Source organism: Carettochelys insculpta, chromosome 2 (genome assembly GCF_033958435.1).
Source record: "Carettochelys insculpta isolate YL-2023 chromosome 2, ASM3395843v1, whole genome shotgun sequence".
NCBI lineage: Eukaryota > Metazoa > Chordata > Testudines > Carettochelyidae > Carettochelys > Carettochelys insculpta.
The window spans coordinates 39,314,361-39,341,257 of NC_134138.1; the positions used below are offsets into that span (position 1 = coordinate 39,314,361).

At 38.0% G+C, this 26,897-nt stretch overlaps 1 protein-coding gene and 1 long non-coding RNA gene across 5 annotated transcripts in view; both read right to left on the reverse strand.

Moving 5' to 3' along the window:
- Window positions 1-26,897, reverse strand: part of ZFPM2 (zinc finger protein, FOG family member 2) — a 484,892-nt gene that overhangs the window by 455,863 nt on the left and 2,132 nt on the right. Inside the window, exon 1 of one of the 4 annotated variants that reach the window (XM_074986766.1) lies at window positions 9,266-9,398. The exons of the other annotated variants lie outside the window; for them this stretch is intronic. The gene's annotated coding sequence lies outside the window, so the exon portion shown is untranslated. Of the gene's footprint in view, window positions 1-9,265; window positions 9,399-26,897 lie in introns of those variants that run through there. 4 annotated transcript variants of the gene reach the window in all.
- LOC142009168 (uncharacterized) lies at window positions 428-6,013 on the reverse strand. Its single transcript, XR_012644365.1, has 3 exons — window positions 5,967-6,013; window positions 2,217-2,317; window positions 428-1,070 (listed from the first exon to the last, which is right to left on the reverse strand). It is a non-coding gene; the product is annotated as an uncharacterized LOC142009168 (long non-coding RNA).

Sequence of the window (26,897 nt, forward strand, 5' to 3'; positions counted from 1 at the left end):
CCCTCTCAGCAGTTCCCTGAAGAGAGAGATCCCAGTTCCCTCTGTCTCATCCTTCTCCCTTAAGCAATATCCCTGAGGGAGACCCACAGTTCCCCCTGTCCCATTTCCCCCTCACCAGTACCCATGGGTGGGACTGGAATGCCCCCAGTTCACCCTCCTCTGTCCTCCCACCATTACTAGTGCCTCTGGTCTGGAGAGGAATGTTGGTCAGGTCCAGCTTGGAGGGTGAACAAGATCTTTTTGGGAAATAGCTGGTCCTAATCCTGGTTTCTGTCCTTTTCTACTTGGGGCAGAAGGACTAGCAAGACTAGTATGAATAAAGACACTGTAAATGAAATGTAAACATGTCTCATTTTTTTATTTTTAAAATGTCTTAAACAGTTCTTACATTCACCCCAGTTTCATACAAATATTTAATTCAAGATTTGGTAGTACCTGTGAAAAATGAGCTAATGTAATGGTTTTCTTTTAGTGGGGACAGCACATACCTAGAGTTGGCCAGCTCTGGATTTTGTTAGCTGTTTTTACACATATGCACATGCACATACACAGACCCTCATATGCAGTCTCCTTCATACGGTCCCCTCCTCGAATCCCAAGGCACAACCATAGGCTCCCTGCAACCAGGTAGGTGGAAGAGCTGAGCTGGGCCAGGAGGGAGGGGAGCATGGCTGTGAGTCAGAGCAGGATTTGCTCTGCTCACCTGGTCTCACTCGCTCTCTCTCTTCACACAATCTGTGGGGAACCTGTTCTGGCCAGAAGCCAAGGGGCTGTGCCTGTTGGGTGGGTGAGAAGGCAGGATGTCATTGAGCAATCTAGCCTCCACGCAGGTTTTTCACAGAAGCTGTAGCCCCTCAACATATTGGGACAGAGGGACACCATTTTATAATCATGCGTAGGATCCCATAAATTGTATGGGCAGCCCAGCCAGTACTGGAGTAGCATACAGAAAGAGACATCAGAGTCTGCTTATATAAATTCAGTGGTTGGGAAATCCTAAGGAGTGCTCATTATCCCAGCTCAGGTGATTGCAGCAGGATTCAAGAATTCCACTCCAATTTTCTCTCAGCCTGCAGAAAAACATCAATATTTCGAGTGTCCACGTTTTGGTCTACTTCATTAGATCTCCAATAAAAAGTATTAAACCAAATAATAGAAACCAAGATTTTTGTTGGTTTTCAGTGTTTAAAAAAAAGAAGCTTTCACTGAACTATTATTCATTTTCCTGTATGTAAATAAAACAGATACAAAACTAGTGCACATAACGGCATAAGGAAACTCAGAATCCAATTTTGCATCTGTTCTACTTGTAAGTTAATGAAAGAAAAACTGTTTGTGTTTCTCTACATCTTCTCTATATTACCAGCATATACCTCATTAATGGAAAGCTTTTTTGTGTCTACCAACCTTGAAATTCTTTTCTCCACAAGTGTTCGTTGCACACGAGATGCTATTGTGGTCTTTATGTTTGAAATAGTAAGTTACACAAATGTTCTACAAATTCAACTTTCACCATCAATTTGCCTTAGGTGTACTCCTTTTACCAACAAAATTTTCACAGTATTCATGGTTACACAGAAGTTTGACTGCTGGGTTTACATTAACAAACAGATACACACAGCAATCAAGAACTGCCATGGGGGAAAATCCCTTTTGCCCTCTGGAAAGACTGCTTAAGTTCCCAGATGGAAATCAAATACGGGCTTTTTTAAGAAAGCTAAGGTAGTCAACATTTTATCATTCCAAAACACAAACACAGCACAGGACAAAACACAAAACATTCCAGGTATGTAAATGCAAGTGTATTTACACAAATGCCTAATGATTCTTCTTTCCTCAAGCAATTCAACTGCCTAAGTACCTGAATTTCCTGGACAATTTTTGTTATTGTTTCTGATCTCCTTTTCTCTAATATATGCTCTCTTTCCAATTTTCTTCTTTTCATAATTTTGAGCTATAAAACAAACTTATCAAAGAAAATACATGAAAACCATGCAAAAACTTTATGTATTTAATATGCTGTCCTTAACAAGTACAAATTTTTCTTCTTAAAATTTAAAAAGATATACTCCCCCACTCCAAGGAGAATACATTGTTTCCATTTAGGTTCTAAATATTGCGCCATCATCTAAGCACCCTGACAGTAGCTAAACACATGACAAAGTAATGTAATGACACACCCTGTTGAATATGGCCCAAGTAATTGTGTAAAATACCATGTAATTGATGATCCCAAAAAAGTCAGCGTTCAACTGAGGTTTTGCTCTCTTCATAAGCACGCTGATTGATAGTTTTATTAGGCTGTTTTCAGGACATTCTTGAAAGAGAAAATACAGCAGAATAAATATTACATAAACTATTTAAGAATTCAATCACATTCAGTAACTATGAATCTGTGCACTAGCCTGCCTTCTCTGTAGATGACAATATCCATAATGAAAAACTTCAAAATTGATATTTGTACCTTTAAAGCAAATTAAGTGCCTCTGCTAGGGGATCACCGTCAAAAAAGATGGCTTGCATTCAAACAACCCAGCAGGTTTGTTCAGGACTCCAGATAAAACACACACACACACACACACACTTCAGAGTTCAACACTGATCTGACTATTAGTGTGAATTTTGGGCGCCTGTTTGCAGATGCAGTAGAGTTATCAATCCGAACAGACACACAATCCGGGTCCAATGTCACTTCTCCTCATTATGTTAATAGTTAATACATGCAAATGAAAACACTCTAGCAATTTGATTTCTTTGAAGATAATTTGCATATTGTCTTAGCCATAATGACTGTACACTTTCTCTCAGCCTCGATTTATGCAAGGGTAGTTTAGTTCATTTTTATCAGCTCAAGTTCATTTTGGCTGCTACTGGAATGCCTGTGCGTGTTTCTTTTTTACCTTTCACCTAATTACCATTCAGGTACCATAAGCAGATTTTTCATGCTATTGGTGTTTTTCTTAATTAAGAAACAAATGAATTCTCCCTAGCAAAAAAGATGGAACAACAGAATGAGATGCCAGAGGCTGATGTTCTGATTCTTAATTGAAGCTGTTTCATTGTTAGGTATCTGTTGTAAGGGGGCAGAAATGTCATGAGTTTACTGTGAACAGTATAAAAATAACTGCATAATTTATACTTTTAAAATTAAGAATGAATACAGGAATATCAGCATTGCAGGCATAGCTTCAACCAAAATGTTCTCCCTTTCTCTGCTCGATTAATTTCTTTAAATATAAATTATTCCTCATATGCAAAGCCCCAGGTTCTAATCCCAGCACAGAGTGAATTCTCTCTCTCTTTTGTCTATTATCTTCATTCTGCTTTTGTGTTCATGTTGTTCAATTAAATAGGTACCCACATTTACCAGTGAAAAGGTTTTTTTTCTTTTTTCCTTCATTCTTTCAGCAAAATATTTCTTTTCCTTTTTAAAAAATCTCCTCACTTTTCCTTTGCACATGTACTAGATCTTCATATGCAATCAGTGCTTTTAGCACTTAATAAAAATTAATGGTAATCAGTCATCCATGACAATATTCTCTACATTGTATCTTACCATGTAATCTAGGCCTTCAGAGGATCGAGGACTCTTAGAAATGTTGCATTATCCTTCCTAAGAAACTACTCATAGGGCTTGTCTACACTACCACCTTCCTTCGAAGGAAGGATGGTAATCAGGGTGTTGGGAGTTGACTAATGAAGTGCTGCCATGCATAGGCAGCACTTCGTTAAGCAAATTCCCCTCCCCACAGCAACTCTGAAGTTTTAAACTTTGAAGTACTGGCATGCGTCTAGCCATGGCTCACCCGCTGGTACTTCGAAGTGCTGGGGCAACTTTGAAGTCTGCTTAATTCTCAGGGTAAGTAAGCGGACTTCGAAGTTGCCCTGGCACTTTGAAATACCAGCGGGTGAGCCACAGCTAGACGCATGCCAGTACTTCAAAGTTGAAAACTTCAGAGTTGCTGTGGGGGAGGGGGGAAATTTGCCTAATGAAGTGCTGCCTATGCATGGCAGCACTTCATTAGTAAACTCCCAACACCTTAATTACCATCCTTCCTTCTAAGGACGGTGGTAGTATAGACAAGCCCATACATTTAGGGCCACTGATAGTTTTTAAATTCTATGGTAAATCTTGATGATGCCAAAGGGAGTTTCATGAAGTGAACAGAGGACAATATATGGCCCTTAGAGTTTGTAATTCTAATATAGAGCTAAATTCTACATTTAACTGAAACAGTCATGGTATAAATCCAGAGTAAAACCACTAACATCAGACTTATGAATTATGAATAATTATGTATTAATATAAGTCAACTATAATGTAATGCTAATACAACATTATTACTGAAGAATTTGGTTTAAAGCCATTTGAGAATTTGGGACCCAATCCTACAATTCTATGTGAACATATAACTTGTATTTACTTCTATGAGAATTAGGCAAGCATAAAAGCTCAAGGATCAAGCCTGCAGAAATTAGCTTCCTTTTCTCTTCAGATACATAGTTAGTGTGTGAAAGGGTAAAGATTGTCAAGAAGAGAGAATAAATTAAAAAAAAAAAAAAAGTGGTTCTGTTTTTTTCTTCCCTCCAGTATACTATTACTCAGTTTGAGATAATGCATATCTTACTGAAAGGAGAAACTAAATATTGTCCTTAAGAAACAGATCTTCTACAGAAAATGAAAGCTTTTGTTTCTTGGCTTATGTGTTTATGGTATTTTGGACATGTGAATGTGGGATTATTTTTCTATTTATCAGTGCTAACAAGCAATAGGTTTCACCATTATCAATGCTAGAACCACATACTGTAGATCAGGGTGGCCAACTTTTTCATCAGGGGCCACATGGCAATGTTTACATGTTCCAGAGGCCAAACATTAAATAGCTCCAAAACTAACTCTACTCCCCACCCTGGCTTAACCCCTCACAGCTAAAAGCTCCCCCACCCCCACTCCCTAGCTTCATCACTCACAAACCCCAAACCACCACCCCCCACCCCACCCCCAGGCTTAACCCCTCACAGCCCCAAACCTAGCATTAACTTACCTCACACAGGAGCACTGCATTCTGACACCGCTCCTCTGCTCCTTCACCGGGCCACCACCTCCTCCCCATCACGGCCCCACAGGTCCCCCCACCCCTTCTACTCCCTTCCCTGACATACAGTGTGGCAGGGGCAGCTTCCTGTCCTGCCATGCTGAAATAATGGAACTCAATGTAATTGGTTTAACAGCTGCATCCCTGCTGCCAGACGTTAAACCAATTAAATTGAGTTCTGCTCTCTCAGAGCAGCAGGGCAGGGAGCCAGAGGAGGAGTCGTCAGCAGCAGCAGAGGAAGCCGCAAATGGCTCCTTAAAAAGCCACACGTGGCTCAAAGTCACCCAGCTGGCTTTCAAAATGGCACCACTGTTGGCTCCATGGACCACATGAAAAGGCTCCATGGGCTGGATTCTAGCCTGCAGACCACATTTTGGCCACCCCTCCAGTAGGTGTAGAGTATGTGTTGTAAGAGCTGATACGTGTATTTTGAACTGAAATACAAAGAGCAGGTCAATTTTCCTCTCACTTCCTTCCTTTGAACACTGCTGGGTGTTGATTATTTTTCTTTTCTTCTTTTAGCCATACACACCCAAATGCAACATATCCAACACCACTCATATGCTGTTTCATCCATTAATCTTCATTTCTTCCATGAAAATAAACTTCAGAATTTGTTTACCTTCCAATAACGTGAAAATGCAAAAGTAGACAAAAAAAATCTACAAACCTGATTCTCTTCTCATTTACGCTCGTAAAAGCAATATACGTCCATTGAGTTCATTGTTATTTTTACTCTATACCTTTCTATGATGAAAATGAGGCTCCATGTGTCAGATGTTTATTAACTATTTACACAGTTGTAATCACTGCATACCAAAGAAATACTATACTGGTAGTTTCAATAAAATAAAATAAAAAATAACAAACCTCTGATAGTTCTTTACCCACTGTGCTCTCTCTGCTGCAGTCTTAACTTCATTCTCCCCCTTCCCTCCTGCACCCTCATTCAGTCTCTGACCTCCTCCTCACTTGGTGTCCCTGCCAAATTCTTGGCAGTGGAAGTGAGGGGGAAGAAGCCATACCATAAGTGTGTTGATAATGAGGAGATAGAAATAGCAAGCCAGCTGGGTTGTCCTAATAAAGTATGTCTGGGATCCAGAGACACAACAACTCTCTGTTCAGGTCACTGTACAGCATTTTAACCCTTTGCATTTGGCTTTGACCTTTTCAAAGCCTCCATACAGGCCTTTTAAAGTATATTTAGAGAATTCACGCTTATTTAACTAAAACTTATAACTGGCTTCTAATTGTATTAAAAGTGCTCTCAAAATAATTTTTTTTTAAATTGGGTTGTGTCTTTTTTCTTCTTTATGATATACAAAAAGGGCTTGCATGTTTTTGCTTTAAATTTTCTTTTATGCTTGTTTGTTACCTGAGAATAATGAAGAACATCTAATCTGGTCTGTCTTAGTTTTGCTGAAAAGATTTCTTGAGAGCCTCAGAGGCACTTTGAGAACTGTCTTAACCCTTACTTTAAGGGATAGAGTAGTTGAATCATTAACAAAAGTTAAAGAGATGTTAAAAATTCTTCAGAAAAACATCAACAGGCATAAATCAGCATAGCTCCATGCCAATTCACACTAGTTAAGGTCCAGGTCCATGATTTGTCTAAAGAATACTTTTGGATTGCTCTGCTAGCAATCTTTAACGACATTACAATTCTCCGTTTGTCCATAAAGTTCTAGGGTACTCCAGACCTGTATTTCTGCTATAAAGTAAAATCAAGCAAGAAGAAACAAACTATAAAAGAACAAAACTACCACCACATTTCAGACCTACTTCATAAATCACAAACAAGCAAACGGGGAAAAAAAAAAAAAAGGCACAAATCAGGTTTTCCTTTGCAAGTCACTTTTCAAGACATAGTGGGTATTGCTCAATAACGCTGGTTTTTAGTTATCAAAGAAGACTCCATTCACCAATAGCTGGTCCTGCAAAATCCAAATGACTTACTGATAGTAACAAAACACTGAGGGTGAAATTCTGGCCTGTACTAGTTTTGCGACTAAAAATATTTTTCAAAGAAAAGGATGCGACAAATGCCTTAGAAAAATTAAACCCTATGTACTTCTTACACAGTACAAAATATAAATTTTAAAATAGGGAACCCCAAAATTAAACAAAATACCTAAAATATGTTTACACAAAGATACAGCATAACACATTTGCTGCTCAAATCCATGGGCCCTAATTGTTGAAGGGAAACATAAGGCTTCCATTTTTATGCCCACTGTAGCAGACCACTGCCATGCCACATGTGGTACACAAGCAGGCTAACCACGAAGCAGTGAGAACTCTAATGTTTACATCATATCCAGTCCCTATTCACTCACTGCTTACTGCTGCCTGTGCATCAAAACACATGAGGATGCTGTCAATTCAAAGAGGTCCTACGTAGCCCTTTACCCCACTTATTTGACGTGCTGAGCAAGAAAAATGCCAGGATGATACTCATTTTGTGTAGCTAGAGTGAATCCATCCAAATATCAGGAATATGTTGCCTTTCAGAATTACACTTCTATTCTCTACTGCAATGGTTCCCAAACTTTTCAGCGTCATGCCCCACCTTTTGATTTTTGAGAAACCCTCACACCCCGCACCTCTTTTTTACTATGAGCCAGCCACCGCAGCAGCCTGTGAGCCACATGCCTGAGCCCCTCCCCTCCCACAAAGCCAGGCACCACCAGCCCCTCATCTAACTCCATCCTCCTCCTCCCTCCCTACCCGCACTCACTCATCTTTGCAGGAGGCAGCTAGCTCCACGTGGGCCTTCATCAGCTGCCTGCTTTTTATAGCAGCTGTGTTGGGTCACCCACGTGAAATGGCAGGGGCTGAAAGCCAGAAGCAAGGGCCGGCTTTTTCTTGGGGCATGGGGAATGACTGCGGGGGGTGGGAGGGCTGGGTTGCCTCACGCCCCCCATAATTTCTTTATGCGGTGGGTATGCCTCCCAGTTTGGGAAACCATGCTTTACAGTCAGAAGTATTGTGCATCCCTCTGTACATTACAGGTAACATTAAAGCTGCTGCCTTTATAACCTGTTCTCACTGGTCTTGCCACACACTTTTGTCTGAATATTAAAGGCTTACATTTTCTTAGGTTCAGCTAAACTCTTTTACCACTATATCGTCCAAATGACAGAGATCTTGCTTTCCTACTTCTGAACAAAGCAACATTTTCAACATCAAGAAAATATGACTAATATAGCAAAAATATCTGTCATATTCAGTAAGTATACAATACTATGGGTTGCCTCTGCAGCAATTAGAAATGGGAGCCAGGAGACCTGGGTCCTATTCCCAATTCTGCCACTGCCTTTCTAGGTGTCCGAGAGCAAGTCACTTACCCTCTCTGTGTCTCTGTTCCCCCCCTCTTCAAAAGGGTAGCTAGTGAGCTCCATTGTAAGAGGGCTTTTTGACCCACTTCAAATGTATTGTATGAGAGCTAAGTATCACTGTTATTGTTTAGTAAATGCTAAAGGGGAAACCACATAGGCAGACTCATGCCCTCACAAATTTCACTAAAACCGAACCAGAAAAAAGAAACACCAAACTCCAAACACATTGGGATGGTAACTACTCCATACACAGAGGATCTATAATCCTCTCATTCTCGTTTAAAACAAACCATAAAAGAAAAAAAATTCACTTTGAACAGCAAGAGATCAGACAGCTCCTGTATGTAACATACAGTTAAATTTTCACAGATACTGGGCCATGCTCTTCTCTCATCATGTGGGGACAGACATATATATATATACACACACACACCTCCTTGCATTTTTAAATCACATCTTTACATTTAGGTTCAGAGTTCTACCACCACATACAACAGGAGCTATGAAGAAACATATGATCAGATAAAAGGTATGTATCCAAACAATAATTACCACCAGCATAATGCATCACATTATAAATGTATGATTTTGTATTATGTACAGTACCTTACAATTGCTACAGAGATTAGTTGGTAGCAGTGTAACAAAATAGATACCAGTTAATCAATCCACAAACAGTAAAAGTTCTGTTATTCAGCAGGTTGGGGAAAGGTTGAGTGCTGATTAATAGAATATTCTGGTTAATTGAGAGTTATAATTTACCAGTGGAATACTAATTTTCAAAGAATTAGAAAACAATAAAAAGGTATAAAATAGTATACAGGTACTCACCAATCCAATACAGTAGACCCCCGACTTTCAATTTCCTTGCTCCAGTGAGTGGAGCCTGGCTCCCAGCTCCCCTCCGCCTTCAGAGCCAGGAAATTGACTAGCGCTGGTACCCTGGTCAATTTCCCTGCTCCTGTCAGTGGCGGCATCTGAGAGCCTGACTCTCAGCTGCCGCCACTGACAAGAGCAGCTGGCACACAACAGGAGCAGGGAAATCTCTCCTGTCAGGGGCACAGCAGCACTGGTCAGTTTCCCAGCTACTCAGTCACATTAACCCAAGATAAGAACAATTTGAGTGTGCGTATCTTGGGGGTCTACTGCAGGAGCAACACACTGCAAAGTAGATGGCTTCCTGAAGCCCTTTGGCTTATACAAGTAAAGATTTGTATACAATAGGTTATCTTACTGCACTACATATCACTATGGGCAGCACATGGCATACATCCAGACAACTAAAAATACAATTAACACTAAGACTTTGTCACGGGTGGTGAGTTCCCTGTAAACTGAATGCTTGGGCACCTGCCCAGGAGAAATTCAGGTGCCACCCAACTGATTAGCAGAGAGCCCACAGCCACCCACCGTGGGCAGCATGTGTTTCCACTGGTGGCATGCATCCGCACATCTTGCTGCACATTACAAAATGTATTGTGCCAATGGATGGAAATAATAAGAGGGAACTCTTGCTGGGGGAGGCAATTCCGCAGTCCTACCCTTTTTACCCGAAGTCCCACTCCCGATTCCAGGAGCTGCAAAGGAGCCAAGCAACTTCCCACCTCCAAACACACACGGCAAGGGCAAGCCACCCCTCCCCAAAAGGCAGCTTGTGGCCTCAGCCTTCTCCGCCAGCAAAGGGGTGGAAAGACAGTACAGGGTGCAGCCTCAGCCCTCCTCAGAGCATGAGGAGGGTGGGCACATGGTACCGTCAGCCCTGGAACGCACATGGCAGGTAGTCCCTCCAGCCCTGGAACACAGGCAGTGCCCAGCCCCAGCTGCTTCTCCAGCCCCAGGAGGGTTGGTGGCACAGTTTCAGCCTCAGTGGGACTGCAGTCCCGACAGCCCTGGAAGAATGGAGAAAATACACTGAAGTATCTTGGGGGCTGGGTGCGGAGTGTAGATTTTTTTTAGAACTGGAAGTCATTGAGTCCAGGCCCCTGCCCTCAGAGCAAGACCTATCACCATCCCTAACAAATTTTGTTTTAAAATCTAACCTTCCCCAGAACTTGAAGGGCCTCCTCAAAGACTGAGCTCACAACACAGAGTTTACAAGGCCAATGAGCTAGGTTGGCAGTTTGGGAAGGCACTGGCACACCTAGCCTCTTACCACCACTGATGGTGTTTGTCTACACTGCTAACTGAACAACACCACTTTTGTTTACAGTGCTTAACCCTGCCCTGAAAGGCAAAAATTTGCCATGGCAACTGGCAGTATAAATGGTTAGCTGTTGGTAGGAATACCTCCCTGTCAAGAAGGTGAACCCTGCTCATGGGTTCTGGAAGTATTTTGTATTATTCCTGTGTTCATGTAGAAAAGCCATGTACTGAAACCAAAGCCTAAAACTATAATGAATATAATTTAATCTTTCTTTGATGATTTAGAAACCCCTTTGGGATCTTGCAGTGCCTCAGGATCATCATTATCAACATTAATTATCACTGTAGATGAAGAAAGTATACAAAAGTAGATGAAGAAGGTATAGTAAACTGGCCTGAGTATGTAAAGATCCTATGACACACTCTGGAGCTGCGTATTTTAAATAAATCCCTGATTTCAGCTTGTTTACTTGTCTTCTGCCTCTTTTGCATAGAAGTAGAGTGCAGAATATGTAATGTCATAATATGCTAGGCAGTACAGCACTCCCATTTACTAGACTGAAGATGTGTATTGGGAGGAATCAGAAATGTCAGTTGAACGATGCTTTCTCGTTAACTGACTGATGGGTAATAAGGCTTTTCACCATACTTAGCAAATATATGAAGTACTGGCTTACATGGGTTGCAGAACCCTTAAAACAGAAGCTTCCAAAACCCTGAGGCCAGAGGTCTGCACTTAAGGCATGAGAGAGATCAAATGAAGGACACTCTAGGTGACTGCAACCTTTGCTAATACCACTTTGCACACTACTGCATTGAATTTCTGTACACATGTCAAAAGAAAGTTGAATGTAAACTTTGCTAAGCCATCAATAAACAATTGTGCAATTTTAGATTTGGGCCCATACACATTGTTTCTTGGTAAAGAGAAAAAATTAAAAATATGAAGATATCCATGGATTTCTGATGTCCATTGATCTCCTGTGTTCTCGCTCCTCTCTTCCCTCTTCATTATTTCTTTCTCTGTGGAGAGATCACACGGCCAGTGATTTGTTCAGGAACTGTTACTGTTTAAACCATCCAGTCATAAAAAAACATTTACCTGTGCTCTCATAACTGGTGTTCTTCAAATGTGTTGTTCATGTCCATTGCAATTAGATGATGGTGTGTTGCATGTACAAGCACTGCATTTCTCTTGTTGAACTCCCTTACTCCTCTCAATAGCAAGGTGTACAAGGGTCGACTACCAACCCAGATGGATCAATTTCACGCATCTTCACAAAACACACAAAATCAAACTGGCAGATTGACCCTGAATGGGCCATTCAGGGTGGATCTTCACAGAAGTGTAGATGAGGCCTTAGAGTGCTTGTTCATGTCAATACCAATCAGGTGACTCCCTAGCAGCTACACCCTGGAGGCAGCATCAGAGTTAGGAATTACTAATTGGAACCCCACTCTGCCAACTGCTGGTTCAGCTCCCATCTGCTGGTTGATGACAAAATGAGCAGTTAATGTATGCACTGAAGACCAGGACACTGCCCTACAGATTTCCTGAATGGGAACCTGGGTTAGAAACACAGTTGAGGAGACCTGCACTCTTGTTGACTGGGTAATAACTGCAGGCAGTGAGATTTGAGTCAAACCATAACAAGTGTGGATGCAATCCAATATCCATGAAGAAATGTGTTGGGATGAGACTTGGAGGCCTTTCTTCCAGTCCTCTACCACTACAAAGAGCTTTGATTTATTTCCTAAATGCTTTTGTATGCTTGATGAAGAAAGTCGTGGCTCTGCAGTCATCAAATTTGTGCAATGCTTGTTATCTGGCACTTGTATCTGGTTCAGCGTAAATGACTAGGAGGAAAATATCTTGCTCTAGATGGAACTATAAAACCACTTTAGGTAAGAAGGCAGGATGTGGCTTAAGCATAACCTTTTCTTTATGAAAAATGTTGTAAAGGGGCTCTGAAGTAAATCAATTCAGTTCTGAAACCCGTCTAGCAGACGTAATGCTACAAAAATAATGCCACCTTTCAGGAGAGGTGCAGGAGCGAACATGTGGCCATTGGTTCCAAGGGAGAACCCATGAGCTTGATGAGGACAAATTAACATCTTATGTGAGAACAGGTAGGAAAAAAAAAAAGGAAGGAGCCTGTCCAGACCTTTAGGGAAACAGCTCACCATGGCTACGTCTATACGTGCCCCAAACTTCGAAATGGCCACGCAAATGGCCATTTCAAAGTTTACTAATGAAGCGCTGAAACGCATATTCAGCACTTCATTAGAATGCGGGCGGCCACGGCGCTTCAAAATTGACGAGGCTTGCCGCAGTGCATCTCATCCAGAAGGGGCTCCTTTTCCAAAGGACTCCAGCTACTTCGAAGTCCCCTTATTCCTATGAGCTCATGGGAATAAGGGGACTTCAAAGTAGCCGGAGTCCTTTCGAAGAGGAGCCCCGTCTGGACGAGACGCGCGGCGGCAAGCCGTGTCAATTTCGAAGCGCCGTGGCCGCCCGCATTCTAATGAAGCGCTGAATATGCGTTTCAGCGCTTCATTAGTAAACTTTGAAATGGCCATTTGCGTGGCCATTTCGAAGTTTGGGGCTAGTGTAGACACGGCCACAGTGTGAATAGCTCAAAATACTCAGTCCATAGACTAAAATTTGTTTCCACAAATGACAAGCAAAGTCATAGCCACCAGGAGCTGTTTGTGTCTAATTTACAGACAAAAATACACTAAATTTCTTGAGAAAATTATTCCGTGAATAATAATTTGTCCAGCTCTTATGAAAGCCATCTGCTGTGTGATAACTCAGCTCTTATAAACACATTTTATTTTCATTAAACTCTATACTTAAATTTTTCAAGAGCTTCAGGTCAAACATCATCATCTATTTCTTTGTATAACTTTCCCCTCTTGCCAATTCTATATCACCTCTGTGTCCAATCATTTTAAAGTTAATTCAAAGGAAATCAAAATGCTCTAATTATAGTCATGTTTTATATATTTCCATGAGCAACAAGGTGTATATAGAGACTTATAAATTAATGCCTTCATTTTTCCATTACATATATGTTTTCCTTGTGGAGTTTCATTTTACTCCCAGCATTGCTTTCAACCCCAATATACAATTTATGCCAGTTACAGAAAAGAAATTATTGGATCTATTTCAAGGATAAAACACCCTTACTACAGTGAAAAGAAGTGCAACACATTTGGCAGAGGGCCAAACATTAAAAAAAAAAGTCTGACTAGATATAATAGTCTGGATGAAACATGACAGGCATCTTAAAAATCACTCGGTATGTAAAATATTTGATATGTGTGAAAGATGAACTGTTTCTGGTACACCAGTTCAAAATTTCAGAACTTAGGATAAAACAACTAAAAGAGAAACCCTAAAACAGAAAAACTTCTCTCTATATAACACAACCTAAAATAGCACAACACCGAAATTTGAGACACAGACACTGCATGTGTTGAAAATAAGGGGTTACAATTGTAGAAAGCAGCAATGTCTAGTTGTGATTTTATTTTAAAAATGAGACCCTGATCTACAGTGAAGTATATCTGTAGGTGTTTTAGTAGGGAAAGACAGAAAATTACTAACTACAAATGGGCTATTCTGACCAAACATTAAAATCCAAGAGATACAGTTCCTGTATAAAGATTTCTGAGTCTTGGGACACATCTATACGAGCGGCTTTTCCCAGAAAAACTGGGCTTTTGTCAGAAAAATCCGCAAAGCATCTACACACAAACCCTGTGTCTACACGTGCCCCTTCCTTTTGAAAGGGGCATGGTAATGAATGGGTTCAAAAGATGCTAATGAGGCACTGAAATGAATATGTAGCACCTCATTAGCATAATGGCAGCCACAGCGATTCAAAAGTGTGGCTTTTCAAATCATGCGCCGCCCATGGCGACAGGACCTTCCAAAAGGACCCCCCGCCCCAGTTTTTGAAAGCCCTTCTTCCGATCACCAGATAGGAAGAAGGGCTTTTGAAAACTGGGGGGTCCTTTCGTAAGGTCCCATCTCCATGGGCAGCACATGATTTGAAAATCCGCACTTTCGAATCGCTGTAGCCACCATTATGCTAATGAAGCACTGCATATTCATTGCAACACCTCATTAGCATCTTTCAAACCTGCTCATTAACATGACCCTTTCAAAAGGAAGGGGCACATGTAGACGCAGCCAAAATGTGCTTCGTCGACAAAACCCAGCACATCTGCCAGCAGTATTATACTGCTCCCTATTCAGATAGAACGCCTCTCTCCATAGCATTCTGTCAACAAAGTAGACATGTAGATGCTCTGGGGCCCTTCTCTCGACCTTCCAGCTCACCAGGCAGCCTTGTTTGCAGAGCTTCTGGTCAGCCACTCTGTTGAGACAGGTCAAGGCACTCTGTCTGCTCTTTGTCGACAGAGCATATTGCTTTTTCCATGTGCTTTTGTAGACTCAGTCTGTCAACAGAGGTCCTGCCACTATCGGGTCCTGCCTGATACATCTTCCGATAGTGACATCTGTTGACGGAGGTTTTCCATGTAGATGGGACCACAGTGAAAGGATCACACTGTGATTAAATCATTAGAATGGGCATAAAAACTTCTGATTTCTATTCCTAGCCGCTCTGTAAATTAGCTGTGTTGCCTTGCCTATCACATTTATAGCCAGAGTATCAACTGATTACAATGGGACTTAGAATCTCTTAGGCTATGTCCAAATTAGAGGTTTTGTTGACAAAACGACTTTTTTCCACAAAACCCACAGAGTGTCCAGACTACCAAATATGTTCTGTTGACAATAAATCGACAAAATGAAGTGCTTTTGTTGATAACCATACCCTGCTCACCATGAGGAAGAAAGCCGCTGTTGACAGAGATCTTTGATTGTCTTTCAACATGAGAATGATGATAAAAATGAAGTCCAAAATAGATGCCAAATAGTGCCATCTGCACAGTGATATTTTTGCAGTGTGAACATCTGTCCATTGGGAACTGGACAGAGGCCACAAAAATGACTGTAAAACATTTTTCAATGTTACTATTTTAATAAATAAATATTATATTAATAATTATGTGGATAGCAGCAGTTATCTTGAAAAAAATATTTCACACCCCTAAATGCTGACAGAATTCAATGCACGCAAAATTCAGCAACATAAAGAAGAGAAAATACTTTGGAAAAGTCCAGAACCACTTATACCAATATACAATAGTGCTCAGTTAAAAATAAAAACCATGCCAAAAACCATAGTAAAAACCATGTACTTGAAATACTCTAATGGTAACAAAGGTTACTATGTATTCTTTCAAGAAATTTGTGAAACTGTATAACAGAGCTTTAATTTTCCAAAAATGGTGAATCAGGGTACAACAGGTCTGATTCCTATGTTATGCCAATTTAATAGGGGTATATTACCACTGACGTCAGTAGAATTAATTTTAATTTACATGAGTGTGAGTGATAAAAGAATAAGATGCCAAATATTCAATGTATATTTTCTTCTTTCTTCTTACAGTGCAGGAATTCTTATAAATCCTAAGAGAATTTTATGATTGATAATCACTCAGGGAAAAAAAAAAAACTTCCAAAAGCTTTGAGTCAGAAATATTCTTTACCTGAACTCCAGTGATCTTCTTTCTTGAGAGTGAAAGCTTCCAATCTAACAGTCAAAGAACGTCAAAGTGAATGTCAGGCTAATCAGTCCAGTTATAACACCCCCAACGTACACTCCCACTTAAATTAGATTTCCTAAGCTGTAAGACTAATCATAAAATTACACAGTCTAGCTGGTCTAAGTAGCTGATTGTTACTCTCCATTTATAAGAATGCTGATCTTGATTATTTTGTCTGCATGGACTTTTTTTTTTTTTTTTTTATTAAATAACTCATCAACCTTGATTTTCCTCTGTGTATAATTAGAAGGCTCTCAATTACACACCCTAGAGGTGTATAACTTTAAAACAGGAAAACTAAGGCCGGGCGTTCTCTCTGGTCAGGTATGAAAGACAGGCTTTCAAGAAAGAAAAATTAAAGGCCCTGAATAAGAATTGTGAAGTAATTATTTTAAATAATTAAAGGAAAAGGTGTATTTACAACAGCAATTGACTTATTGTATGACAGTCTATTTACTTTATTTTACAACATATTTTTTCAGATAAACACACTCACAAATCTATACCTTACCAGCAAGTATGTATGGTCTGTGACAATTTACTTCTGACCACCACTTGTAATGCTGTTGTAGATGCACACTGGAACAATGTACGAAAGTCCACAGAAACCCAGATGATAGTATGAGCTCTCATGCTCTTGACAAAAAGGGAGGATTCTCTTACACACTAAAACCTGTGTTCACACATTTCTGCAGATCCTGAACTTTACTTTAGAAATCATGCCTCCAACTTACACCTCACCTCCTGTGCAAAAGATCCATGAATCTTTTGCAATTCCCGCACAAGCTTTTTTTAAAAAAAAATAGGGGTCACCTTCACATTAGTGAGTAAGAAAACAGCCTCTCTTGCACTATAACTAATCACAATTCAAATGACCACCAATTCTCCTACAGTGGTCGCTTATGTAGCACTTTATGTTTATACTATGTTTTTTTCATACTGCTTTCCAGTTATATTATCAGCAGTACAGCACCTTGCAGAATTCTTCTTACTGATATTAAGCATTAACTGAGACCCAAGTGTCCTTTGGAAATCTGGCCCTTAAAACTCAGAGAAAAGCAATACATCATAAATGATTTCAAAAGAATATCAAACTGTTCAAAAATCTAAATAAAACACAAGCTGACCCATTTCTAGTTGAGAGCAAGTGGCATACATTTTCATGGTTTACGTTATGAAAACTGTATTCTCAACATTCTTCTTCATTTTCTCATGTTTTCTGGGGTGTGCCTATTATACCTAGATTGTTAACTGTAATGTTTTCTGAGCAGAAATAATATTTTAGTCTATGAAATTCACACTTCTTAGTAAAACAAAGTGGTCATGTAGCACTTTAAAGACTAACAAAATAATTTACTAGGCGATGAGAAAAAGTGGATCTGCCTTACAAAAGTTCATCACCTAGTAAATTATTTTGTTAGTCTTTAAAGTGCTACATGACTGCTTTTTCGTGAAGATACAGACTAACACAGCTACCCCTCTGTGACACTTTTTCGTGCTGTAATAGCGTATCAGTGCTAGTTAATTCAAAGAAATTACATTTTGATAAAAAAAATTAAATTCTTTACAATTTAAGAAGTGTACTATAGTAATTCACTTTTTACCGTGGCAATAATATATAGTATATAATAGTCCAATAAACAGGGGTAAATGTACCAAAAGCTAAGGCACAAGGTTTTTTTCTTCTATATTGCATTAAATTCCTCTACTGCACTTATAAAAGAAATTTTCTTTATTGCCGCCTCAGTGTTAGATATAAAGGAATATTTTCTAATGGAAAGTTTTTACACTATATAAATAACTTCAGTTGTAAGTATGTATTAAAATTAAAAACTGGTAAGTTTTTTGCTGTAAATTTGCTTTTTTGTAAGTTTAGGGAAGGGAGTTATTCCCCATTTTCACCCACTCTTTTTTTATCCCTCTATACTGGCACTGATCAGATTATTTCATTTTTTTCAATGGAAGACAAAAAGTTAAGTCACAGAACTAAAGAGCATAATCCAATGCCTCACCTTTTGGGAGACCAGCCTTGCCTGACTCTTCACAGAAACTGACCTTTTTGTCCTTCTGCCTAGCCTAGTAGGCCCCATCTTCTATCGCGAAAGCCAAATCATCTGATCCCAAACTAACTGTCAACTGCTTGTGATGGTGGGGAAGCCAGACATCAATCAATCAGTTTTTATCAGAGGCACTCTTCGTTTTTCTGTTGTGCTCATCTTATCATCTGACCCAGTTGTAGCCCTGACTTCAAAAGCTTAAGCAACCTGATGACAATATGTGCGTCTGTTTGTCCAAGATGCACACTGTGTTACGGAGTGGACTTATATTTGTAGTAGACAACCAATATATTTTTAAAATAACTCTCAAAATACATGATGTTTTTCCTCAATATTCAGATTAAATTAGTGCTCGCTGAAATTCCATATCTGCTGTACTAACCAGTGTGTCCATTGCAAGTAGAATGAAGTAGATGACAAGACCAGAGTACAGTTAACTGATAAAATGTTCATAATTTCAACCCAATTTATAGTTTTCAAATAATTCTAGTTATGAAGAAAAAATGAAAACTTTTTGCTCTACATTTGTTAGTTGAATCTGTTGGACAGGAGAGGAAGAGAAGAAGAGGGGAAATTGATTTTTAAAATTTTGTTGTAGTTATAAATTCATCCTGTGGCATAGGAAGTTTTGCAGCTGACCTCAATGGACAATCATTTGATAAATATACCAATTTTAGGCAGCACCCTGCCTTTGTGAAATTTCATAGAAAGTACCTTTGTATACACAGAATCTAGTTTTATTGGCTACAAGTAAGTGTACTTTTTTGATGCTATAACATTAATGTAAACGTTCATTTTTTAAACTTTGTTTTTCCCTCCTCTCCAGCGGAACATTAGTCAAATATAAAGTGGCAGTTTCCCCATTCTGAACTCACTTACAAAGGTGTAAATCAGAAGTAACTACTGAAACCAGAAGTGTTACATCAATATAAGTGAAATTAAAATCACTCCAGAAAATTTCCTTTCTGCCTAAATAGACATTTCCATGTATTTTATGAGTTTATTGAAATTCAAAAAAATATTCTTTACAATAATTACTTGCCAAGATTTCTTCTGTTATACTTGTCCTTTAAGGCACACAGTACTTTACACTATAATTCATTCTACTCTCATTAAAATTCATATTTCTATAACAAAAGCAAATATGTTTGTAAAAGGCAAGATAACAATTTTCTATATAAATTTTGTCACATAAAATATACAACTATGAAAAATAAATGCCATGTTTTACAGTTTTTGTGACAGCAAGTCTGTGCCATGAAAAACACTGTGCACAACTGAAAGAACTTTATTCGTGCAAAGTTCTCATTGTATTCAATTATTTTTGCATGCATCATCATACTCTGAAGTTCTTAGAATATATTACTGCATGTGCTATTGAGGCCCTGATCCTGTAAACACTTATGCACTACATTGTGTATTGCAGTTAATAGCACTATGCATGGTCACAAAGTTAAGAACGTACATAACAGTCAGAAAGATCTATTCTTTAGTGTTTAAAAATCAGAACAACGTCAATTTCAGAAAAGGCTAAACATAGGGCACACCCCACCCCCACCCCCACACAAAAAAAAGCCTTTGAAAACGATTCAGTGTTGCATTATATTGCAGGTTTTTCCTCAGGTAAAAAGACGGAGTACACTAAAATCAGCTTTTGACACCATTTAATAAGCTAATCAGACACTGAAAGCTCCAAGTCTAGTTGTGTGGTGGTACAAAGTAACCACTAATTCATAACCTGTTAGCGCAGCAAACAACATATGAGAAGAATTTATGATGTTCAAATAACTCACTGCTAAACCAGTGTTAGCCTACTTATTCCACTACTAGTAGTATTCACATTGGAGATCTATTAATGTTTCCTTATTTTAAAAGATGTCAACTAATAATTCAGTAATATGTAAATCTTGGGCCACACTCTACCTTTATTTACACACTTGCAATGAGGAGATTATACTGGTGTTACTAAAGAGAAAATATGGTCCAAAGTACTTTTACTAATTACATAAACATAAAAACACAGCAACGTTCAAATACAAACCTGTGTATAGGATTCCTACTAAAACCATGTTCTCCCTACTTCTGCAACTTTGGAAATACTACATGATTCTTCAGAATAAAAGATGCCAATGGCAAGAAAGGATGGAAATCTGTGTAACCATTTACTCTCAGCTTGGAAAAACTGTACCAACTTCATAATAAGGAGAGGATGAATCCATAACCATAAAAGAGTTAACTCAATGTATCAACGATGAGAGGGGAAACGATAGCTGATTTTTAAATCTGTTAAATTAAAACAATCCTATGTTTTTAAAAATATCCCTACATCAAATAGAGTAGCTCAAAGTACTGTAAATATAACTCAAGATTGTATACTGCATGTTTACTTTGCAACAGACTAAATCCACTACAAGGAAACATCTAATGTGACAATCATCCGCAATTGTTACCAATGCGTGAGAGCATTACCCTTTCAAAGCTTTAGATAAAAGTAAATCATCAATAAGGTTTGTCAATACCAAGAAGTGATTCCTTTTGCAGTGTAAGCATTGTTAGTGTTTTCACAACTACACTTTGTTACTGTATGTGTATTAAATTAACCTAAATATATGGTGAGGTTCCCAATGAGTATATTATAGATTGTCAACTTCACTCTTTGATACGACATGGAAACTTCGTTACTCCTCACCTGCAGGAAAATAAAAGCAGAAAAATACTGTCTGATACTTTGAATCTATAGTTAAGTAACATGTATAAAGACATTATAGGCACCATATACCTGAATACGCACACACACTTAGGAATACTTATTACAGAAAGTGTGTTTAAACTTCAGACACAACTAAGCCTACAGCCGCACTACAACAGAAGATTGACCCACTTTGGGTCAATGTTCTGTGGTTTTGTTTCACACACGCGTGAAATGGCATTTTCCAGGATCAAAGTTGACCCCAGAACTCCTTGCAAGCAGCAAGGATTAAGGAAGGTTGATGGGAGAAATGTACCCATGGACCTTCTTCCATGTACACAGCCATCGCAGTCAACTGCTGATAACTCAGTTTTAGCTATGCATTGGCGTAGCTAATATTGCATATCAGCGGTCAACTGCTATGTCTCGTATAACCATAGCCTATTAGGATTTTCATGTCTTCAAAATTGTCCTGCATATGATCATACCTATTCAAAATTCTCAAATCTGATGCCATAGACAAAGACTTAAAATTGATCTGTTAATCTTGTATGTTGTGTAACAAAATAGTAGTAATATATTCTCCTTCCAGCCTAATTAAATACTTTTTTTTAAGTTCATCAGTCCTCAACGGTAACTAGAACTGTTTAGGCGGTGGTATTTGAATTGTCCCTGGTTTTTGTTTGCTCGTCATTACTTCAGGCGTTTACAGCAAAGAAAAACTAACTCTCCTCATCTTCTCAGCCATCTTTTTCTGTTTTAATCTCTTCACAGGGAGTAAATAAGATATTTCCCCACCCTATACATTTCTGAGCTAACTTTATACTGATTTCTTTATAAATGGAGCAATCCCTGACTGTGGGATCACACACTAGAAGTAATATTGCCATGTAAATGAAATAAAATCATCATACTTTTATTTAATATGCTTGTCAAATGCACAAATTATTGAACTATAAATAGCCCTAACTACACAATTCTCCTTCTCTACCTTTGTGTCATCTCAAGAAGACAATCTGACAATAATGGTATGACACCCTCTCAGACAAGCCTTTGGGCTTTAATATTTAAATCTTACCTATCCCTTGTGATTGGAATTCAGCCTCTCTTCACAAACAAAAACTAAATCAATGTTCTTAGAGTTCAAACTAGATCCCTAAACAGTTTGCCACTCTCCATTCACAGATAAGATAAACTTTCTTTGACCCAAGAGATGAAGTTGCCATGACGATCAGAGAGTCCACTTTCTATATTGATATTTTGCTGATGTAACAACAAATAGAACCAGATCCTAGGGCTGATAATGGTGATTAATTAATACTAATATTGATCCCTACAAGCAAGAGACAAGGCTATTAACTTGAAGCCTGAAAAGTCAATTGTTACCTGTGGCAGAGATACTAGTGGCTGATTTTGAACCACAATAAACAAATGTGCTTTCTTTATGCTAATACTTTTAAATAGATATGTCCCTTTCTTGAGCACAATAATTCCACATTTTTAATTGGATATTTTCACCTATATCCAAAATAATAATCTCAAAAATATAGCATAAATTATTGCAAGTGCTATATAGTGATACCTTTACTGCGACCACAAAAAGAAAACATCCTTCTAGAGTACAATTTGAGTTCTCTTATGAAAGTAGATTCAAACAGAAAACTCAAACACACTATATTCTTCAGAAAGTAGCCTATTAAGGATAGACAAGTTTAAGTTTCTAGGTACATTTTTTACAAGAGAGGGAACTGTTCATCTTCTCAGTTGAAGAGAGAAAAGTAATAAAAAATATGTAGGTGAAATCCAGACAGAAGTCTTCCCAGGAAAATCTATACCCACCAAAGATCAATAGTGGCTTTTGCCCATTTTTAAAAGTATAGGATCCATTTATATTAACTTCAACTATGTTTTTTGTTTACAGTAAGTCCACTTATCCTAAATTTGAGGTGTAAACATAATTTGAGCACCCCATCAGAAAACTTCCATATCTGTTTTTCCCTTTTTAAATCAAGAAACATTTTTTTCATTACAAAATGTCAAGCCTCTTTCTTTTAAAAGACAATATTCCAAGTTTTTTTCATTAGCTAGCTACCTTTGTACTATTGAAAAACTACACCTTATGTTTAATGAAAAATAATTGGTACGATGGATGACGTGTTTTTCTCCTCACTTCATTACACAGAATTCTGCATGAACCTTTGCATTAGCTTTCACACATAACAAAAGTACGAATCAGTAGAGATGAAAAACTAGGAGCAAATTATCAAATTGCATTATTTTCCCTCACAGCTGAATTAGATATGTAAGCCTATACACACACCTTTAAGGCATGTCTGCAAACATATATTATTTTTTAATATATGCTATAAATAACCGCAAAAAAAGATCTATCATATGCAAGGAAGTGGTATTCAGTCTTATAAAAACTAAAAATTACCATGGTAGTTTCATACTCAAAGATATCAACAGCTGCTTACCTAGAGCTCTGCTATAACTGAACTAAAGCATCTGAAGCGCCTCTAAGGTGCTGCAGAATGATCTGAAGGAAAGTACATAGTTAAACTCTATCTTTACATAAAAAAGTATTTTAAAGTGATAAAGACTGTCATCCTTTTCACTACCCTGCTTTTTGTGTAGCCAGTGAGCCCCTTAAAAATACTGACAGGTTCTACTCCATTTCACTTTGCATATTTTATTCAAAGAGATTTTCACTTCTGAGTCCACTTCTAAATTCAAATTCTTATATACAAGCCTACTGTATCTGAATGCTGGTGTATTCGTGTCTGTATTACTGCCTTAATTTAAACTTAAACTCTACTGAATGATTTATGAACTTCTAATCAGTAGATTTTTCTACACATTTCCAAATAGCTAAACAAAACAGAACATTTTTGTCTTCTCATATGTAGTTTGCTTCCAAAAAATAAAACTGTGTAATTATCAATTTTCATAAATGCTATTGCATGCATTACTTTTATGTAGAAAACCTTAACTATGTAAGCAGAGTATTTAATTTTGCACTACTGTATCGCAGATTTAATTCTGTAACTTGAGACCTACGCTAGTCATCATCTTCTTGTAAAGGCAAATAAAAAGATTTCTTACAAATATAGGACTTAGATAACATACCCCCATGTGAAACAATTTTATGTCAACATTTTTAAGTGGAGGGCAGTCTGTCCACTTGCTGCTTTAAAACAACAAATTTCCCTAAGATCAAAAGACTATCAATGGTTTTAAAGAGACAAACTTGTTTGAGCATATGGCAGGTGAATTATGCAAGAGCTACTTGACTTAGCAAGGTGAAAGAACCATCAGTGTACTCCAGCACAGTTTCTTTGTTGCTCTTAATTTGCTAATGATCTTACTAACTAACGATATAATGTATATTTTCAATGGATACCTGATATATGCAGTAACGTGTTAAAAAAACAATCTGAAATAAAACAGTGAACAGAGAACTGTGTCTCTTGTTAGTAGTATACAATCCTTAGGATAAAAATATTATTATTTTTAAATAAATAATACTATCATCAACTGTATAAAAGAAAGGTTAATTTTAAACTATTTTTTTAAAATCACAGCATATATGGTGGGAAACTGCAATAAAGCTGAGGGAGAACTTAAAACACTCAGTGTCATAGTTTTCTCCTTATAATTTTCATATATTGCATAAAGTGTATGAAATAGCTTGGAATAATATCTCCAATGCTGTAAAGACAATTTCTTCTTGGAAAATCAATTCAACCATCTTCAGGGAAGTCGGATATATGCTGCTAGACAGACTTTTCCTGACAAGAAGCATTTTGCTTGTAAAACATGTATGTAACATATTTAATTTTCAACTCGACTGTTCATGAGAACTTTTTCTTTCTAACCCAGGTTTCATAAACACTTTGCCATTTTTCCACACAGTCAGACTGTACCTAGCAATGTTCATGCTATGCTATGCAAAATACAAACCAAAAGTTGTATGAGAAACTATTCCATTAATGTTGCACAGAAGATTGTCTTTGTAAAATATTACCATATAGCTAATATTCAAGTTTTTAGGCAACAGAGCTTCATTTGAAAAAAAATAAATTAGAAAACAAATCTGTTTCAGACAACACCTCACTCACTAGCCATAAACCACTCTACTTAAGTGTGACTGAAGTTGGGGACATACAGGTCAGTAAACACATTACTAGACCACAATCAACAGCATGAAGAACAAAAAAATAACAAAGCTGCACACACAACATATTTGCTAATCATAAAGAAATGCATTGGTAAAAAAACCATCATTTCTGTCATAAATTTTGTAGCGCAGCCACAGAATGGAGAACAATCTGGACAATTTATTGGCATATTGGCAGGAGGTGATAAGGCTAAAAACAACAACAGCTAGCAGCTGGTGCCGTGAGATGGGCTGATAACATTGATATGGAGCTCCCATACAAAACACCTCCTATCCTATCAGTGCTTTTTATCAAACTAGTATTACAATAATAGGTTATAAGGGGGAGTGGGGGGGATAGAGGAGGGAAGAAAAATATAGGCCAGGAAAGAAAAAATCTGAATTTTTGGGACAAAACATGGGGGCAAAATACATAATTTATCACAGTATTATCAGAAAACCCAGGCAGTCTAATCAAGGAGCACTGAGTGACTATTTTTTGCCTTATCATCCAAAGTGGTGGAAACGGAGAAGGAATTATCAGGCTTCTGCAGATTGCTGGGCTGGAATTTTAATGGTAATAATCGGGTTTCTGATGGTATATCTTCTCCGCTTATCTTTCCCATTATCTCCCCTTATCTGGCCAGTCATCAGAGCAAATTAATGGTGCTCTTTCAGCGTCGCCTTTTTATCGCTGCCCAGAGAGCACCCAAGGGGAAAGAATAAGCAAAATATTAAAATACTGCATAAATCACAATTTTAGATAGCAGGGAACTGTATGCAGTAAAAGAAAAAACTGTGCCCAACAACCTTTTTGTCCTTTAAATTGACTGTCTTCAGAGTTTCTAGTCTAAGCTGACTTTTTGCTTGTCATAGAGCTTCTATATTGTGCATGCTTTATCAGCAAAACGTAGAGGTTCATTGCAAATTGAAGAGTTTTCAAACTTAAAAGTGGAGGTCTAGTCAACAGTAATTCAATTATTTTTACTGACAATTCTTAGGGTCTTCATTTTCAGCTCCAATTTTTATGTCCCAGTATCAACAGGCGTTAGCTTCAAAATATGATTTATGTCTAAAATACTATATTTCTTGGTTTAAATAACAAAAGCTCAAAAATACATTTTAATAAAGTCTGCTTCTTATTAAAGTAAACTTCTCCAAGTTGGAGAAAATACCATTTACGGTTGGTCAAATACTCGTAGAAAACTCTGTATGGGACATTGCCTGATTGGTCTGAACAAAAATTACTTTACACCTAGCTAAGGAACAAAGAACCCCAAACGCCATCAGCTAGAAGTGCTATGAACATATACCTTCCAACTCTGGTGACCTTGTTTCACTTATCCTGACAACATGGATTTATGAACAGCTTAATTCCTCTGATAATTTACATTGAAAAACAAAAGTTCTTAAAAATCAGACTCCACATACAAATGTACAAACTGATCTACCCATTTCCACATGTTAAATGTGTATATGTATATTTATTCCCGTGTACTTAGATACACTCATATACATGCAAACCATTATACATCACTTACGAACAAACCAAAAGATTTGCAATTAACACTTATGCCATGTACCATAGGGAAGTCATAAAAATGCTTTGTGACCTATGGCAGAAATACATAATCTTCAATATGTATCTGAGCATTTCTCTGACATTATGAAGCAGACACTACAAAAATTAACATAGTTAATTGATATGGTAAAGCATGCAAACATGAAATT